Source organism: Anomaloglossus baeobatrachus, chromosome 2, assembly GCF_048569485.1.
Source record: "Anomaloglossus baeobatrachus isolate aAnoBae1 chromosome 2, aAnoBae1.hap1, whole genome shotgun sequence".
In the NCBI taxonomy this organism is placed as follows: domain Eukaryota; kingdom Metazoa; phylum Chordata; class Amphibia; order Anura; family Aromobatidae; genus Anomaloglossus; species Anomaloglossus baeobatrachus.
This window is the reverse complement of record NC_134354.1, coordinates 358,903,471-358,916,011: the sequence shown is the minus strand read 5'-3', so window position 1 is coordinate 358,916,011 and position 12,541 is coordinate 358,903,471.

The following is a 12,541-nucleotide window of genomic DNA, read 5'->3' as shown; positions in this document are numbered from 1 at the left end:
CAAGAACTTTATATACTGCAGGTTGATAGGGGATTATTTCAACACCATGAACACATGGGTTTCACTGGAGATTGAACCCAGGACCGTCTGCGTGTTAAGCAGACGTGATTTCCACTACACTATGAAACCTTTGAAAGCCTGCAAAGTAATGGCAATTAGAGACGAGTTTTGACCGCCAGGGAAAAAAAAAACAAATTCGTAGCTCTGTTGGGGATGGAAGCCAAAACATCCCGTCATTCGGCAACAAAGCCGAGAACTTCATATATTGTAGTTGGATAGCGTATTATTTCAACACTAAGAACAGATTGGTTTCACTGGGGATTGAACCCAGGACTAGAGATGAGCGAACCGGTCGCGGTTCGGCTCGAGTCGGTTCGCCGAACGGGGGTCCCGTTCGAGTTCGGTTCGTCGAACGTTCGACGAACCGAACTCGAACCAATAGGCTATAATGGGAGGCAATCACTAACACATAAAAATGAATTATAAATGTACACAAACAGTTAATAAACATTGCCATAACACTTACCGGTCCCCGCGATCCCTCCTGTACTCTGTCTCCTGCCGCTATTCCATCCGATGATCGCTGAATCCTCCCCGTGACCAGCACTGCCAGCAGAGATGCAGGACCTATCATGACGTCAAAATAGCCATGTGACCAGTCACGTGGCTATTATCTCATTGGCTATAGACTGGTCACATGACTATGACGCGTCATGTAGGACCTGCGAGTGCATCTCTCCGGTACACGGTGCACATATGTGTATCGCCGTGTACCGGCGACATGCTCTAGCACACGGTCGACTCCCCGTTCCGTTAGGGACCGGCTGACACAGCCGGTCATTAACGGAGATCAACGTTGCCATAGCAACGCAGTTAGCGGTGACGTCACCGCTAATCGCGGCTCCGAGAGCACCGTTGCTATGGTAACGCGTCTGTCAGTGTTACCGCTGTTACCGGTGACAGCCAGCACTGATCACTCACGGAGTGAAGGCTGCACGCTTCTTCCCGATTGTAGTGAGGATTGTAGTGAGGATGAGGTTTCTCAGCCCAAAGTGATGAGCTGGGTAAACTCATCCTCACTACAATCGTCACTACTACTACACTAGTGAGGATTGTAGTGAGGATGAGGTTCCTCAGCCCCAAGTGATGAGCTGGTGAACCTCATCCTCACTACAGTCGTCACTACTACTACACTAGAAAGAAAGAAGACAGAAGAGCAGGATCATGGAGGGCTGACAGGGGGTAATAAAGATGGAGTCTCTAATGTGTCTGTGTATTTATTTCTATTAAAGTATTTTTTTCTCTGTGTGGTGTTTTTTTTTAACCCTTTATTGGAGATTCTTAATGGCCGGGTCAAACGTGCCTGACATTAAGAATCTCTGGCTTAATACTGGCTAGTAAAACAAAGCCAGTATTAACTCATGATTACCCAACAAGCCACCCGGCTTCAGGGCTGTTGGAAGAGTTGGATACAGCGCCAGATGATGGCGCTTCTATGAGAGCGCCATTTTCTGGGACGACTGCGGACTGAAATTCGCAGCAGAGGCGCCCAGAAACCTCGGGCTAACCTGTGCTGCGGATTCCAATCCCCAGCTGCCTAGTTGTACCCGGCTGGACACAAAAAATGGGGCGAAGCCCACGTCATTTGTTTTTTAATTATTTCATGAAATAAGTGAAATAATTAAAAAAAACGGGCTTCCCTATATTTTTGGTTCCCAGCCGGGTACAAATAGGCAACTGGGGGTTGGAGGCAGCCCGTGGCTGCCTGCTGTACCTTGCTAGCATACAAAAATATGGCGAAGCCCACGTCATTTTTTTGGTGGGCAAAAAAATTCTGCATACAGTCCTGGATGGAGTACGCTGAGCCTTGTAGTTCTGCAGCTGCTGTCTGCTCTTCTTCATACAGACACACAGCAGCTGCAGAACTACAAGGCTCAGCATACTCCATCCAGGACTGTATGCAGAAGTTTTTTGCCCCCTGAAAAAATTATGTGGGCTTCGCCATATTTTTGTATGCTAGCCAGGTACAGCAGGCAGGTACGGCTGCCCCCAACCCCCAGTTGCCTATTTGTACCCGGCTGGGAACCAAAAATAAAGGGAAGCCCTTTTTTTATTATTTCATGAATTTCATTAAATAATTAGAAAACAAATGACGTAGGCTTCGCCCCATTTTTGTGTCCAGCCAGGTACAACTAGGCAGCTGGGGATTGGAATCCGCAGCACATTTTCCATTGCCAGTGAAGGTAACACCAAGCAGTGGGGGTTAGCAGCCAGTAGCTGCTTGGATTACCCTTACCTAGCAATACAAAAAATGCAGCGGGAGCCCATATATATTTTTTTAATTATTTATTTAATTAACTAAAAACAAAATGGGCTTCCCTGTATTTTGATTGCTGGACATCACAGTGCTGTAAAAATAAATCTTTAAAAAAATGACGTAGCGCTCCGCGGTATTTTTGATTCTCAGCGCAGATAAAGCAGACAGCTATGGGTTGCCACCCCAGTCTGCCTGCCGTTACCTTGGTTGGCAATCAAAATACAGGGAAGCCCATTAATTTTTTCTATTTAAAAAATAGTTAAAAAAAAAATGACGTTGGGTCCCCCCATTTTTGATAGCCAGCTAGGGTAAAGCAGACGGCTGTAGCCTGAAAACCACAGCTGGCAGCTTTACCGTGGTTGGGGATCCAATGTGGAGGTCCCCTCAGGCTCTTTTTTATAATTATTTTATAAATATTAATAATTACACAATAAAAGTAGGGTCCCCCCCAAATTGGATCACCAGCCAAGGTAAAGCGGACAGCTGTGGTCTGGTATTCTCAGGGTGGGAAGGTACATAGTTATTGGGCCTTCACAGCCTAAAAATAGCAGGCCGCAGGCACCCCAGACGTGGCGCATCCACTAGATGCGCCAATCCTGGCGCTTCACCCCAGCTCATCCCGTGCCCTGGTGCAGTGGCAAACGGGGTAATAAATCGGGTTGATACTAGCTGTAAAGTCACCTGAGATCAAGCCCAGCAGTTTGTGATGTTATGGCGTCTATTAGATACCCAACATCATAAACTGTCAAGTGCAAAAGGTACATAATTTTTATTGAATACACAACAAGAAAAAGGTTATAATTAAAATGGTACACTACCAATAATTCCTAGGGATATCAATAATTAGGACTAAACCAGTTTCAATAGCCTATCCAGTGGATCAAAAGATTAACTAGTAGATATCTATATAAAAGGCGGCTATAGGCCTGGGAAGGTCCAGGTAGTTGGTATGAATATTCAGGAAATGGGGGGGCTGCTTTATAAGATATAAGGCATAGTCAGATCAAAACCATGGTTTCCCACCAGGTGTGGGTAGGAACTCATGGTGATCCTGCTGGCAACGCTGTTGCTGAATACCAGTGCACAGCAGAATAGGAGATAACATACAATAACCATGTAACACAAGTGTGCAGGATAAGGGAATTCTCTTACCTAAGGTGCTGAAGTGCAATGCAAGCCAGTACAGGGCAGCCAGCCACGATAAAAAGCAGTCCCAATGAGATTAGGAAAATATCCCTAAGAGAAGCCAAAGGTCTCCATCCGACGCGCGTTTCGCGAGGATAGCTTTATCAAGGTGGAAAACCGAGGTAATAACCCCATGACCTACATGCCTCCTATATATCCCCCTCCTAATGTGGAATCAAACAGCTGGGTGGCTGGGAGTGACGTAGAAACCGGAAGTGACCTATCACACCTTGACAACAAGCTTTGATTAACACCATACCTCAAGGTGGTTAAAACCTGTTCAATCTAATCATCCATGGTGCGTCAGGGTAATCTCTATTAAGCCACTAGGTATTTAAGCCCAGAAGCCATAAACCAGATAAGCAGTATCACTATCAGAGCTCCAGCCCGGTCTGTATGGTAACTACGGACGCACTTCCTGATAATAACAGGAAGTCGTCATAAGTCCCTGAAGTGGCTTCTCACTAGCGCCGAATGAGTGACGTACAGGTTAGCCAATAGCAATCAAGTTAAAGATTACTCATAATGAGTAGTGCTGGCATCTCCCCTGCTTAATTTTGGCAGGCTTGGTGCCCATAAATTAATGGCTCTTTATGTGAGTTATGTTTTGTTAATATGTGTTCCTGTGCTTCTGACAGATTACTCGCATTCAAGCATGGATTTTCGCGCCCGTGATCGGGCCTGGTCAGTACATTTCGATAATGTTCTGAATGACCACAACAAGGATACCACTAATGATGTCAATTCGCCCAATTGTGATATTTTGATTTTTAAATATAAGGAATTACTGAAAAGGAGATTGAGAATCTGTTGGAACCGTGCATTGCTCTCTAAATACCTTGATAGAGACATGATCCCTCGGGGCCTGCGGGTTCAGATATTCCCATCCTTTCCGGTGGAAGACCCTTCCTTCCGTGAGAGGTGGGAGTGTCTGGCCCAAACATGCTCCTTGGGATTTTTGTCTCTGTTGAAGGAACATAATACAACAACTCTCTCCACTATGGAGGTTGAATCAGAGGAGCTTGAGAAAACCATTAAGAGTAAATGTACAGCTGATGCTGTCCTTGGGATGGAGGCCGAAATTGAAAAAGAGCTGTCCAAACTGGAGAAAGAGGTCTGTGGTCAAAAATTGAAAAAATTCAACAGAGATTTGGGCGACTATGCCGGTTCCACTGCATACAGATGGCAGACCAGATCCAGAACAGGCCCTCGAGGTAGAACCATTTCTCGCGGTCAGTCCGCTTCCCTGTCATCCCTCACTTCGCTTGGCGAGTCATCGGAGGCATCGGGCGGCGGTAGTGAGGCTGAATCAATTGTTGGTGCCCGAGTAAAAACTACCCGCAACAAGCAACAGGCCACCAGACAGGGGGGAAGGAATAGACTCCAGGTGATTAACCTCTCTACACATGTACTCTCCAATGATCAGTTGGAGGTATTATCAAGGGGTCTAACCTTTTCCCCTGTCAACAATTTTGATTTCTTTACAGCTTTAAAAGATACCCACCTTTTTGCACGCAAGCTGATACTTAAGAAACTTCACCACAGACGGGACAACACGGGCTTGGATAGTCCCGCGGAGAGGGAGGCTCTGCAGGTACTGGAGGACCTGCTTGAAGAACAGTCCAGTGCTACAGTAGGTGTGTTTCCCAGATCACTACTGCCCAGATCCACAAGTTTTCCCCCCTTGTCTCTTTGTCCAGCTATTGAGATTTTCACCCGCCTAGTGTCTAGTGACCTTAAACAACTTCCATCGCGGAGACGGCATGATAATCTCACTTATAGACAGAGACTAGCGCTAGAGGAGCTAAACAATATATCGGATATAGTAATAAAACCAGCGGACAAGGGGGGAAACATTGTGATCTGGGCAGTAGAAAATTATGAGAAGGAGGCTTTGAGGCAGCTGCGCGACAGGAGTACTTATTCTAAGTTATCATACAATCCTGTGCAGTCCTTTTCTCTTGACCTATCCAAGATCCTTGAGTCGGCATCTGAGGTCGGCCTAATTACTAACAAAATAGCGTGCAGGCTCTCCACCAAATATCCTAAGATACCCACTTTTTATTTGTTACCGAAAATCCATAAAGATGCCCTCTGCCCTCCGGGGCGCCCCATCGTGTCCGGCATAGGAGGCTTGTGTGACCCCATCTGCAAATTCATCGATTACCATCTGATGCCCCTAGTAGAAACCTTGCCCTCCTATGTCCGCGACACGACTGACGTGCTCCGGCGGATCGACGGCATCTTTATGGATCATAACATGCTGATTGTTACGGCTGATGTGGAGAGCCTGTACACTTGCATTTCCCACCTTGATGGTTTGGAGGCCACCCGCCTTTTTCTGGAGATGGGCAGTCGGGATGGCGAACTCAATAAATTTATCCTTGAGCTGCTCCACTTTGTCCTTACACATAATTTTTTTATTTTTAAGGACCAATTTTATCTGCAGCAGCGCGGCACTGCCATGGGGGCGGCCTGTGCCCCCGCGTATGCCAACCTCTTCCTCGGCATGTGGGAGAGGTTGGTGTTCGGCGAGGGTGGCACCAGGCTTAGCTCCCATGTGCAGTGCTGGCTCAGATATATTGATGACGTTTTGTTTTTTTGGCAGGGCACAGTGGAGCAGCTCGACGAATTTATGGGGCATTTGAATACTAATAAATTTAACATCAAATTAACATACAAGCATAGCAGCAGGTGCATTGACTTTTTGGATATTAACATCGAGGTGGACCCTATGTCGATGATTCAGACTAGTGTCCATCGCAAATCCACTTCAGTCAATGCCCTGCTGCATGCATCATCTGCCCATACATCTTCCACAATACGCGCCATCCCGACTGGCCAGTTCCTAAGAACGAGGCGGATTTGTTCCACTGATGAGACATTTGAGTCACAATCGGCCGACCTCAGAGGTCGATTCAGGGATCGAGGATACAGCAATCGCTGTGTCCGGAAGGGATATTTACGTGCTAAGCGGTCCCCCCGTCAGCAGTTGCTTCAGTATACTCCTAAATCTCAAAAAACTGATCCCCCTATTCGTTTTATAGGCACTCACAACGACCACTGGCAGACCATGCGAGAAATTTTAAGCAAGCACTGGCCTGTTCTTCGATCAGATCCTGTCCTGGCTGATGTCCTCCCTCCTGGTCCTCTTATGACGGCTCGTCGTTCTAAAAACCTTCGAGATATTCTGGTAAGGAGCCATTACGTACCACCTATTCGTAACCCTTTCAGTACCCGTGGCCCCTTGGTTGGGTGTTTCCCATGTGGTCGGTGTTTGGCCTGCCAGAATATCATCCGCACTTCCACATTTATGTCATCCAATGGCACTAGGACATTCGACATCAGGTGTTATATTACGTGTGCTACTACATATGTTATCTACTACGCCACGTGTCCGTGCTCCCTCGTGTATGTCGGTCTCACTTCACGTGAGTTAAGGGTACGCACGAGGGAGCATGTGCGGGACATCAGTGCTGCTAAGGATACCATTGATCCTACCACGCTGAAAACACTCCCTAGGCATTTTTATAAGTTCCATGGGAGTAACCCGTCTGGACTTAAGATACGGGGCATCGATCATGTTCGTGGTGGGTCTCGTGGCGGTGATTTGAAAAAACGATTAGCTCAGGTTGAGGCTCGATGGATCTCCACTTTGGACACCTTGGCCCCTAATGGGCTCAATGAGAACATTAGCTTCGTGTCCTTCCTATAATTTGATATCTTTTTAGCGTCATAATCTCCTCTCGTCTCCCTTTTCTCTAATTCCTATTTTTAACCTTATCGTTTGTGTTTTTCATGAGTGTTGTTTTTAATTGTTTTGTCATCTATATTTTTATCCTTGCACTACTATGAGCAATGCCTTGCTCACCCTTGTAGTGATCTCTGACCTGATATTAATTATTGATACATTACTTTTTAGACCTATCCCTCCTCTATGCTGTTTGGGTGATTAATTGTTGTTTGGCTGGTCTACGACTTGGAATTCCGCCGGACATATCATATTTGGGATACCTGAAGAATCATCATTCCATCCTCTTATGGCGAAAATTTTACGATCTTCAAGCCCCGGTGGTCTTTTTCGCGTTCAAGATTCAGAAAAATCGAAGATTTATCTGCACGTCCTCAAGTGGCTTTTTGAGTAATTTTAATTGTACCACTCTTCCATCTGATCCTCATTTTTTATGTGGTATTATCTACCTGAGCTTTGGCACTTTTCAATTGTACAATAACAATATTGTGATATGTATCGTGAACTACTTTAATTGCTCGGATTTATATTATTCCCCCAGGGCGTTCTTTGGCACCTGTCTGACACACATGCACACTCTGTCTCCGGGGATACGCGTCCCTCGGACCAGGTGGCTGGTGGGGACAGGGCTCAGGACGCAACGGGGGGTTTCCTGGTCCCTTTTGGTTCTGTCGTCCTGATTGGGAATGGTGGGGCGTGGTTGTGGGGTTGACGCGTCCCCAGTAATCACGTGGGACCTTTCCATCAGGTATGAAGGCCGATGATGATATATATTTTTCCTTTTGGACCATCAGTGATTGAATTGTGTAGCATTTAAATCTCGGGAGAAGTACGTTCTAGATCTCATGACTACTTCCGGCGCTACCTATAAATAGCGTCCCTAGTTACCATGCTAATTGGGTGGCATTTTCGTTAGCAGCCCTGATCGTGTAGGTTAGGTCTATATGGTATGATACATCACGAATATTTTTGTGGCTTTTGGTTTTATTCCTATCGACCGGGACTGGTGAGGCGTGTCTGTGGGGCTGACGCGCCCACAGCGTTCATGTGGAATCTTCCCTCTTACCTAGCGGCTTAATAGAGATTAGCCTGGACGCACCATGGATGATTAGATTGAACAGGTTTTAACCACCTTGAGGTATGGTGTTAATCAAAGCTTGTTGTCAAGGTGTGATAGGTCACTTCCGGTTTCTACGTCACTCCCAGCCACCCAGCTGTTTGATTCCACATTAGGAGGGGGATATATAGGAGGCATGTAGGTCATGGGGTTATTACCTCGGTTTTCCACCTTGATAAAGCTATCCTCGCGAAACGCGCGTCGGATGGAGACCTTTGGCTTCTCTTAGGGATATTTTCCTAATCTCATTGGGACTGCTTTTTATCGTGGCTGGCTGCCCTGTACTGGCTTGCATTGCACTTCAGCACCTTAGGTAAGAGAATTCCCTTATCCTGCACACTTGTGTTACATGGTTATTGTATGTTATCTCCTATTCTGCTGTGCACTGGTATTCAGCAACAGCGTTGCCAGCAGGATCACCATGAGTTCCTACCCACACCTGGTGGGAAACCATGGTTTTGATCTGACTATGCCTTATATCTTATAAAGCAGCCCCCCCATTTCCTGAATATTCATACCAACTACCTGGACCTTCCCAGGCCTATAGCCGCCTTTTATATAGATATCTACTAGTTAATCTTTTGATCCACTGGATAGGCTATTGAAACTGGTTTAGTCCTAATTATTGATATCCCTAGGAATTATTGGTAGTGTACCATTTTAATTATAACCTTTTTCTTGTTGTGTATTCAATAAAAATTATGTACCTTTTGCACTTTACTCTTGTTCTCCTATTTATTATTCTCATAATGAGTAGTGCTGGCATCTCCCCTGCTTAATTTTGGCAGGCTTGGTGCCCATAAATTAATGGCTCTTTATGTGAGTTATGTTTTGTTATCATAAACTGTCAGTACTAACAAAAAAAAAAAAATCGACAAAAGAAATTTATTTGAAAAAACAGTCCCCAAAACATTTCCTCTTTCACCAATTTATTGTAAGAAAAAAAATAAAGGGGTCCCACGACGACTCTGGACCGTCTAGAATATGGGGGGGAGACACTCAGGGAACGTATCCCCCATTTTCTAGGAGTGCGGACCCTTCTTGTGAGGAGTGTGGGTGCAATGAATCTGCACTCACTCTCCCCGGGTCCACAGCAGCAGAGTCCATGTCGTAATGGTTGCTACCAAAGCTGCAATGCCCTGCTCATGAGGTAAGGGCATGCCTAATCAGGAGAACTACTGTAGAGGAAGCTCTGCTCACTGGTATATAGGTGCTCAGAGGTAATAATAGATAAAATTAGTGAGTAGCCTCGGCACTCTAAATCTCCCAGACTAAGTCAGTAAGTCACAACGGATAGTAATGCAAAATCACTCTTTATTGGTCCGTATTAAGAAAAAAAAATTTTTCATAAGCATATATGTTTTTGTCCAAAACAAGTTACAAATCACGTTTCGGCCTGAGCCTTCGTCAGATTGGACTTATCTGCATGTAATCATGAAAAATGACAATAATCAGTATCACATAAGAGTGAGAGAACAATAACATAAACTCGAACAATGTAGAGGTACAATTGGGATGTAGCAAAAAAATTGCAACACAGCAAGAAATGAAACACATGATACAAATGTCATAATACAGTACAAGGACAATATAGTAATGACAAATATGGGGTCAGAGTAGGCTTAGACAGCTCTGGTACGAAAAAGATGTCAATCATAAAGTAACATGTGCAGTAGGTGTAGAGCTACAGTATGCATGGCAGAGCTAATGGGTAGACCGATTATAGAAAAAGAACGGAGAAAAAGTGGAGAAAAAGTGGAGAAAAAATGGATAAAAAGTGGAGAAAAAGTGAAGAAAAAGTGGAGAAAAAGTGGAGAAAAAGTGGAGAAAAAAATGGATAAAAAGTGGAGAAAAAAATGGATAAAAAGTGGAGAAAAAGTGGAGAAGAAGTGGAGAAGAAGTGGAGAAGAAGTGGAGAAAAAGTGGAGAAAAAGTGAAGCACCCTTTGGTGCCTTTCATGTGGCACTAAGGGGTGCTTCGCTTTGTATTTAGCCAAAAAAATGAAAACAAAATGACGTAGGGTTCCCCCTAGTTTTGTAGCCAGCTAGGGTAAAGCAGACGGCTGCAGCCTGCAGGCCACAGCTGCCAACCTCACCTTGGCTGGTAATCCAAAACTGAAGGCACCCCACGCTGTTATTTTAAATTAAATAAATAATTAAAAAAAAAAACACGTAGGGGTCCCCCAAAATTGGATCACCAGCCAAGGTAAAGCAGACAGCTGAGGCCTGATATTCTCAGACTAGGGAGGTCCATGGTTATTGGACTCTCCCCAGCCTAAAAATAGCAGGCCGCAGCCTCCCCAGAAGTGGCGCATCCATTAGATGCGCCAATCCTGGTGCTTCGCCCCAGCTCATCCCGCGCCCTGGTGCGGTGGCAAACGGGGTAATATATGGGGTTAATACCAGATGTGTAATGTCACCTGGCATTAAGCCCTGGGGTTGGTGAGGTCAGGCGTCTATCAGATACCCGACATCACCAACCAAGTCAGTAATAAAAAAAAATAGACGACAAACACATTTTTATTTGAAAAAACACTCCCCAAAACATTCCCTCTTTAACCAATTTATTAGAATGAAAAACAAATCCAGGTCTGGTGTAATCCAAGGGGTTGCCATGACGATCCACACTGTCCCAGTTAATGAAGAGCAGGATGTTCCCCATTGGCTGGGAGAGCAGTGCAGTGACCTGAGCTAACATCAATGGGTCAGCCCAGGTCACTGCAGGGGATGACAAGTGCTGCTGTCAGCGAGGTACATTACCTGCGCTGATCTCCAGCACACTGACAGCCCCTGTCACTGAGTTCAATGACCGCCGCCTTCACAGCCAAGAATCGCGAGAGGCCCGTGACGTCACCGCTAGTCAGTCTCGGGTCGGAAGCGAGAGAAGGTGATGTGACAAGCGGCGGCCCTGAAGGAAAGTGACAGCGCTGAGGTCGGGATGGCGGGACTTCATCACCGCAGGCAGGGCCGGCTCCAGGTTTTTGTGCTTCCCGGGCGGAAGAGTCCCAGTGGGCCCAATAAACACGCAGACACACACACATACACAGATACATACACGTACATATACATATTTAAAGACAAACACACAAAAACACATATAAACAGACAAATCTATACAGTCATATACACTGACATACATAGATACACATCATACATGCATACATACAGAGACACACACTGCTATGCTGCATACATACATACATACAGACACACACATACTGCTCTGCATGCATACATACATATAGACAGACACACACACACTGCTCTGCTACATACATACATATAGACAGACACACACATACTGCTCTGCTGCATACATACATACAGACACACACACACACTGCTCTGCTGCATACATACATACAGACAGACACGCATACTGCTCTGCTGCATACATACATGCATACATACATACAAACAGACACGCATACTGCTCTTCTGCATACATACATACATACATACAGAAAGACACGCATACTGCTCTGCATGCATACATACAGACACGCATACTGCTCTGCTGCATACATACATGCATACATACAGACAGTCACGCATATTGCTCTGCTGCATATATATATACATACATACAGACACGCATACTACTCTGCTACATATATACATACATATATACAGACACGCATACTGCTCTGCTGCATATATATATATACATGCACGCATACTGCTCTGCTACATATATACATACATACAGAAACGTATACTGCTCTGCTGCATACATACATGCATACATACAGACAGACACGCATATTGCTCTGCTGCATATATATATATACATACAGACACGCATACTACTCTGCTACATATATACATACATACATACAGACACGCATACTGCTCTGCTGCATATATACATACATACACGCATACTGCTCTGCTGCATATATACATACATACATACATACAGACATGCATACTGCTCTGCTACATATATACATACATACAGACACGTTTACCGCTCTGCTGCATACATACATGCATACATACAGACACGCATATTGCTCTGCTGCATATATATATACATACAGACACGCATACTACTCTGCTACATATATACATACATACAGACACGTATACTGCTCTGCTGCATACATACATGCATACATACAGACAGACACACATATTGCTCTGCTACATATATATATACATACATACAG